Raw genomic sequence first — 8625 nt, forward strand, 5'->3', positions numbered from 1 at the left:
TGTCATTTGTTATGTGGGCTAGGCTGGCTGGGCTTGGGTTTTGTTTGGTTTGCCCCTGCCAGAAGTGTTCAGGGAAAGGGCTGGATTACGTGATGAAACCCATCTTCTGAGCAGGGAGAACAAAAATGCTGTTTGAGAGCATCTGTGCATAGGCAAAGAAGCGAGTGTCAGCTTTGGCCATGTTTGTATCCCTTATTATTAAAAACCATCAGTGTCTCCTCGTCATGTTATACTTCTCTCCTCTGTTTGTTGTTTCCACTGGTTGCCTCTTGGTCTGCGATGATTTGGGAAGGCACCATCTTTTCATTTTATGTGAATGCAATGCCTAGTAGAGGGTGAGCCTCTTTAGTCCAGCATTCTCTGGTCCAGCAACATCTATGCTGTGATTTTAATTAGCTAGATGCCCACTTATCGTGGGTGTGCCCGAATTTCCTGCCGTCCCATAAAATTTGTTTACAGCCACCAGTCCTGGCTCTCAGTGTTCTGTGCTGTTATTTAGCTCTAATTTACCCCTCAATGTCTCCTAAGAGCCCAGTAAGCAGTGGAAGTGTTGGTGATACTGCTAAACAATATTACCTTCCATAGCCTGGCAAATTCTCTGGTTCGGCACCGGTCAGATCCCAAGGGTACCGGACTAGAGAGGTGCAACCTATACAACGAGGCCCTGATTGAGGAATCTAGACTAGTGTATGCAACTGCTAGTGATGATGCAGATGAGTGGGTTGTGAGACTGTGTGACGAATTATTATCCTTCCTGTGAATATCCATAGTCACATGCAAGTGTGCAAAGAAAAGTATTCCCTGCTGCTTGTGTACTATTTGTCATGTGTTAGCCACCTGGTCAGTCAGGCTGGACCTGATCCAAAGTTCACTGAAGTAATCTGGAAAAATACTCCTCCCCCCCCCCCCATCACCTATTGATTTCAGTCAGCTTTGGATCAGTCTCCCAATCAGGGAGCAGAAAAAAACATAATGTGAGCAATCACACACCACAAAAAGAAAACAGGTGAATGGAACAGCTTCAGAACTGTACAGAGACTGAAATATATTTGCATACGTTATTAGGTGAAATATTGCAAGTAATGGATCAAAGATCAAGATGACGTCATGAGTAATTTACAAATGAGGGAAATGGAGCTGTGTTCATTAAACAATTACTTACTGTGTCACAAATAAGCTCTTTAGAAAACAAGTCCTTGGACTGCAGTAAGCAGTAAGCTGCCCGCGGACTGGGCATGGTTCACTAGTATTAGCCCCCGTGGGGCTGCCAGACGCTAACCCCGGCACACGGCATCTGGCTTGTGGGTTGCATATTGCCCACCCTGGCCTTGCAGCACATCACCAACCAAGGCCACAACCCACTTTGACAGTCCGAGTTTGGTAGAGCTCCTAGAACAGCAGGTGCTATTTGTTGTCGGAGGTGCATCTGCAGGTCAATGCAGGGAAAGTCTTGAGGAAGAGTTGCTAGCGTCACATACAGCTGCAGCTACCAGTGAGAGCTGAGAAAGTTTTCTGTGGAATTCTGCACCCCCTCCCCCCAAAAAATCTTTGTTTCAGCTTTTTGTTGGGGGAGGGGTTATTTTGGGGTCCCTCGATCTTTGCTTTTCTGCCCGATCTGACAAAATGACCAGTTTCAATCTCAAAATCCTGTTGGGAAAGGTGGAGCCAGGTCCCACTGTGAAAAGCAAATCTGAACCAATAATTCAAACATGGGACGTTTGCCCGTGGTGTTTCAGAGCTACCTCTTTAAGGTCAGCTGCCTCCGTTTCTCTGCAAAACTGGCCCAGGTTCAACTGACAAAGTTGTGCAATCACGCAAATGGAACATTTATGAACGTTGCCACAAAGCTAGCCTGTCCTCAAGTGGGTTGCAAATGGCATCCAGACTCATGTAGACCTCCCACCTGTCCCTCGAGAGCTGTCCATCATTTTAACCCCGAAGTTATTACATGCTCCGCATTTCTTGTTCCCTCTTTTTTGCTGAAGATGTTTAACAGCAGAAATGCAAACTCATGACGGGGAGCTACAGAAAGAGCTATTTATACTAAAGGAAGGAATCTCACGGCATCGAGAGCTTCCTGCATTAGTAGTAGGTTTTGTGCCCTTCATCCTGTCTCTTCTTCATATCGGGGCCTTGGCAGATTGAGAAGCCTGGACTGAGACACCAAGCTGGCTGCCTTTTGTTGCAATTGGCAGGTAGCTATGGGCACAGCATTGACACGTCTCTCCCACTCAGCAGGGACGGGAGATGATGTAAGTGAAACCTTGGCATCCTTCTCCCAATGATACCAATGTTCTCGACTCATTCAAAACAAGAGTTAGTATGTTGTAGGGACACAGCTTTTATTTGTATGGCTGTTGCGGCTCTGAGGGAAAGATTAAGTCTTCTCTAGTGTTACCATTCTTGGACAGGCTCTGCACTATCTGATGTCCTTGTAGTCTTCTGTGATATAAGTTTTGCTCTTTGTCTGTGTGTCATTCTTCTTGTGCCTGGTCTGTTATTGTGTCTAGAGTCATGATGATTTTTTAGTGCTGAGTGTTTTTCTTATTCCTCAACAGGTGCTTATTATAGGACTTTTCAGCTTTAGGAGTGTATAACTTTCTATCAAGGGGTTGTTTTAGGTTTAATTGGTATTACTAGCTATCTAAAATAGTAATAGACATGTAGCCATGTTAGTCTGGTCTTGCTGAAACAAAAGACAGGACTATGCAGCACTTTAAAGACTAACAAAGACTGAGGACTTAGTTCGAATTGCCGTTTCACTGCCGCGTGTAGCCATGGGCAGTTACTTTGGACTAGTGGAATTTCAAAATGGCAACTGGGATGGGAAGATGCAAATAAAGCCTGGGATATTTAAATCCTGGGCTTCATTTGCAACCTTGAATGCCTACATTAGCCTCCCTAGTTCGAACTAAAGGGCTAGTGTAGACATATCCTAACATATTTGTCCTCACAATACCCCTGTGAGGTAGGGAAGTATTTTCCCCCATTGGAAAGTGGGGACCTAAGGCAAAGCAGCTAAGGGACTTGCCTTAGGACACACACAGGAAGTCTGTGGAGGAGCAGGGATGTAAATGTAACCCAGACAGTGTCTGGATGTGGTGTATTGTTCCATCTAGTGGCATAGAGCCCACTTAGAGACAATAATGAGTCTCTTCTACAGCCTAGCTAAGAGCCAACTGGCTTTTAGTTCATGCGGCAAAGGCTTGCTCATATACTGAGCTCCAGAGGATCCAAGTTCAATTCTACCCACAGACAACTAGGGTTTGTTGGTGTTATTAAAAAAACAGGTCTCCCAAGTCCCACTCTAACCACTGGACCATAATCCACCTTCTCCTTCTAAACTAGGTATCTGGCTTTTATGGGTGGTGATCATTTGCCAGTGGTTACCAGCATACAGGGTTATCTGAAATGGAGCCTTTCCCCTTGGGGTCGAACACTGGGGGAAGGAGATGTTCTGGCACTCAGCTGGGACTCAGGAGATTTGCATTCAGGGTCTGCCTCAACCATGGACTCTCAGCGTAACCTTGGATAAATCACACAGCCTCTCCATGCCGTACTTCTGACACTGCCTCTTGGCTGCTCCATCCCTTTCTCCCCTTTGTTTGTCTTGACAATAAGCACGTTAAGCCAGGGCCTGCCTCTAACCATGTGACTTTGTGCCTCTTTAACCTGGATCACTTGCAGCATTCTCATGTGCTCGCTGCTTCCACCGTTCACACACGTTAGCCGTGCTCTGTTCACTTTCAGGAGGGGTCTTTAACCCAAGTAGCAGCCTATAGCTGGATGCCTCCAAGTCTGGCCCCCTGCCAGTGCAGCTCGGAAGACAACGGGAAAGAAATTCCAGATATGGGAAGACAGGATTGACAGGTGCAAACTAAGCCTGCGGCTGTTCTGTAGGCCCAGACGGTTGCGAAGGTGAATTCAGTGTGTCTGAAACCACGGCTCCTGATGCTCCGCTTTTGAATTCTCTGTCCTGAATCCCAGGATGTACATTTTACATTTCGGCCCCTCTGCGCTCTGGGGCTGCTCCACTGGCAGCCTCCAACTGCGGCATGAGGTGTCCCAGCTTGACCGGTCCACTTACAGCCTGCCTTGAGAGAAAGGCCTAGATGGTGCACTGAGCAGGGGTGGGGGTCACCATAGACAGTGCCGGGAGCACGGCGGGAGGACTTGGCATCTGGAAGCAATCACTCTTGGTTCAGCTGTTGCTCATTGGCCCCTCTCTCAGAGCGAAGGCGCTGGGCAACTGGGATCTAATGAAGCTGGCTCAGCTGAAGGAGGTACTCCATCTCCATGGGACACCGCTCCCCGCTTAGCCGCTCTGAATAATAAACAAAGCACTCGGGCAAAGGAGAGAGTACGGAAGTGTTTACTCTTCTGAGCCATAAGTGCTACATTTGTTTGTAGCTTGCTTATGAAGAAGCCCTTATGAGCCGAGCAAACCTTCCGGGGCTCGCTAAGCACAGATCTCTGCAGTCAGCTGGCAGCCTTGCCGAGTGGCCGCCTACAAGGGATGCGCCACACAATTGGGGTGGCCAGAATTTTCCAAAGGGAAAACAGGACCCTGCACGGGGCTGGCCTGGCTGCTCCCCACCACACACATGTTCTCCCGCACCCTGCTAGGAGTCACCCCTCCCCTCCCCCACACACCGTTTTGGGCAAACCTAGTCATTAGTCCAGTCTGAACTTCATCATCAACCATGAGCTCAACGTCCGTTGGTGTCTGATGCCTCCCTCACTATTTCCCCTCGGGTAATCGATTGGCAAGAGCAAACGGGACAAATGGCCAGTTTGGCAGTGGGGGGACTTGTAAGGAGAACTGTCCTGGCCAAAATGGGATGGATGGTCACCCTACGGAAGATCAAACACAGCACTGATCGGTAGGATTACAGAGCACCACAGATGCTCAACATGCAATGAACAGAGAAGAGACACCAGACCAAAACCAAGCTGCAACCACCCCTGTAACTTCGCAATGTGGCTCCATCTCTAAAGTCAAGTCCTTGCCCTAAAGAACTCTCCAGCGAGTCAGCGACGGGCAAACTAGGCGAGGGAGCGGGCTGCTTGAGTGGCCCTCCTTCATCTCAGTGGGCTGCAAGATTGTTGAAACCAAGACGGCCTCCGGGGATAGGGTAGTTTCGCTACCGGTGCTTGTGTAACCCACAGACCTGGCAGGTGGGGTGCACTGTCCCAGGTAGTGGCACTGAGCTCACTTACAGAGAGAATAATGCGTCTGCCTAGGAGCTGCAGCTAACAGCTTTTGGCTCACGTGCTAACCTTTCAAGGTCCCAGGTTCGATTCCACCTGTCAACGTTACACCTGCGTGCCTAGAATTTGCAGCGTGTGCTGATTGTGAACCGTAGGCACGCTTGGATGGGATGCAAAGGGAGCACCCAGCTCTGATGGTCAGTGTTGTGAGTAATCAGCCTGCATCTCACTTCATGTGTGAGTCACTTGAGTAACACCGGCAGGGAAAAAAACGGCATGGACAGAAACCAGCAGACTCTGGTAACTCTGCACATGGGCAACAGGAAACAAAATGTCTCGTGGGCCACACTTAGAACCATCACTGGACTAAGGGCTGTATCATGATTTTTACTACTGGAACCTGATTCTTTAGCTGATCAGAGAACACCCCATGCTGTTCTTGGCCACTTCAGTACAAATCTAAGTATTACTATCGCTATTTTTTTTAACTGCCAACAACATGCTTCGTGCTGTATGGGCTGGTGATAACAAGCAGGCCCTGCCCACAAAATCCTGCTTGCAGATGAGAAGCAGAGAGGGAGAAGGGGAATGACTACACTGCACACTAAGTTTGAGAAACAGCTCCCCTTCTGTCCACACCTGAATCAGTCAGCAAGCACCTGAGCCCTCGGATCCTGCTGGGGAGCAGGACAGAACCTAACTGCTCTGTGGTTTGGGACAATGTTGCCTCTAATTTTGTTTCCATTTGTGTGTGGAATAAATTTTATTATATGCACCAAGGCATGTGCAGATGTGCACCACCAATAAAAAACACATGCTACTGGCTATGGGGAGGCAGTGGGTGCTCTGCTAATCATCTGGGCAGCACCTGAATCTCTCTTGGGTGGCTGCCCAAATGCTGAGTTCACAGGGAACACTGCTCACTACGCCCTGTCCCTTTGCAGAAGGATACAGTTCAAGATACAGACCCGAGACAAAGTCTGCATTGCACATTATGGCTGTGAGCCTTGGGTCCAGCCACTTTCAAACCAGGTTTACAATGCAATGTGGACACTTCAGGCTAGGACTGGAAACACTGAGGCTACGTCTAGACTGGCCCCTTCTCCGGAAGAGGCATGCAAAGCAGGCAAGTCAGAATAGGGAAATCCGCGGGGGATATTTAAATATCCCCCGCGGGATTTAAATAAACATGGCCGCCGCTTTTTTTCCGGCTTGGGGAAAAGCCGGAAAAGAGCGTCTAGACTGGCGCGATCCTCCGGAATAAAGCCCTTTTCCGGAGGATCTCTTATTCCTACTTGCAAGAAAAGGGCTTTATTCCGGAGGATCGCGCCAGTCTAGACGCTCTTTTCCGGCTTTTCCCCAAGCCGGAAAAAAAGCGGTGGCCATGTTTATTTAAATCCCGCGGGGGATATTTAAATCCCCCGCGGATTTCCCTATTCTGACTTGCCTGCTTTGCATGCCTCTTCCGGAGAAGGGGCCAGTCTAGACGTAGCCTGAGGGTACATCTCCATAGCCGTGTTATATCACATTAACATAGGGCATGTCTACACTACAAGCCTTTATTTCAAAATAATGTCGAGCTGGAGATCTTCTTACTCTGACTTCTGTAACCACGAGGAGCAAGGGAAGTCGGAAGAAGAGTGAACAAACATGGAGAGAAAACATGGCCACCCATCATGCTTTGCAATATTCCACTACCAGGAATCTAAGGTAATGCAAACCATTAGCTGGTGCTGCAAAATGCAGTGATGGCATTTTGTCCTTGCCTCCCATAAAGTAGTGTGGCTCCAGAGAATCCAGCCTGGGTGTGCTTTAATTACCGCATTGCAACTTTGTTCTGCTGCGACCACATGGCTGCAGGGGGTTCGATTTTGCTCTTCCGTCTATTCCAGTCCATCCCTACAAGCAAGAGGAGAAAAAGGTTTTGCTGGCAGGTCATGATGTCTGCTTGCTTTCACATTCCTTTTTCCTGCTGCATTTCTGCTGTTATCACATTGCTTCCTGGCCAGGGGAGTTGGCGTGGAAAATGCGAGACTATCCCCTGCTGGTTCGTTTTATCTTGCTGGGCAGAAGCCGTCCGTATCTGCTCTAGAAGGTACATGACTCTCCTGCCCTGGCCACGAGGCATAGACTAGATGACCTGGCAACTCTGTTCCTTTTACAGTTTCCATGACCTTCATGAGAAGTAGCATGTGCCCCATGGTTCTGGACATATGCCCCATCAGCCTGTCTCAGCACAGATTAGATTTGCCACATGTCCAGTTTTCACCCCAACCGCCTGGGTTTTGGCTTGTGGGTCCAGGTGCCACATGACAAGCTCTGCTGTTTGGTTTTTTTAATCTTGGGGGGAAGTGGTGAAGCAGAGGGCAGAACAAAAAAGGGCAGAGCCTCAAGGGAGGAGGTGAACAAGGGTTGGAGTCTGGGGGGGAAAAGAGTCAATACAAGTTGCAGGCCTTAGAGGTGCAGTTACCAGCCACCAGAAAGGTGGCAACGCTAGCATAGATTCTTTACCCATTACTGTGGTAGGCTACATCTACACTGCAGGGTTTTTGTGCAAGGGTGCGTCCACACTGCCATGTGCTTTTGCACAAGAGAGCATGCACACTGCATGCGCAAGAAAGCTCTGATGGCCATTCACAGAATGGCCATCAGAGCACCTGTGCTTTTTCCCCATAGAAACCCCTGTTGTCCGTCCACATGCCTTTTTGCACAAAAGCTCTTGTACAAAAAGGCTTATTCCTCATAGGAAAAGGAATAATTCTAGCAGAAAAAGCCCTGTCTTCTGACGATCTATTGTACTTTTTCTTGCACAAAAACATGCTTCTAGTGTGGACCCTCCATGAGTTTTTGCGTAAAAACTCTGCAGTGTAGACATAGCTGTAGGTAAACATCTTGCATATCCATAGACACACCCCCCGCCCCCATTCCCAGCTAGATGTTTGTATGGTCCCCAGCAGAGTAGTATCTGACACTGTCCCAAGTACATGCAAAACTATACTGAGTCAGGGGAATACTATTATGCCCATTTTACAGATGGAGAACTGAGGCACACAAAGGATAAGTACCTTGACCCTTACCATCCAGAACCAGGAACGGAGCCCATCTCTTTCCAGAGCAGCCCAGCTCCTACACCAGCACAATTCTACTACAAAATGTTAAAGGCTTTGTTTTACAGGAGGAAGGAGGGGAGCGTGCACAAGAAACACACTAAAGAAAAACAAAATGACTTTCCATTTCCAAAGCCCTGCGGAGTTTGCAGTCTACCCCACCAGGAGAAAAAAGAAAATTGGCAGCTAGTAAAAGGAAAAGTACCACAAACCCACTGCCGTATCAAGATGCTAGAAAGCCATTTTAGGCAAAATGTGTGGGTACGGTTTAATTGACTGTTGCGCTCAGCGCTGAAACCAGTTAGCA

The sequence above is a fragment of the Pelodiscus sinensis genome, chromosome 22 (genome assembly GCF_049634645.1).
Source record: "Pelodiscus sinensis isolate JC-2024 chromosome 22, ASM4963464v1, whole genome shotgun sequence".
Classification (NCBI taxonomy): domain Eukaryota; kingdom Metazoa; phylum Chordata; order Testudines; family Trionychidae; genus Pelodiscus; species Pelodiscus sinensis.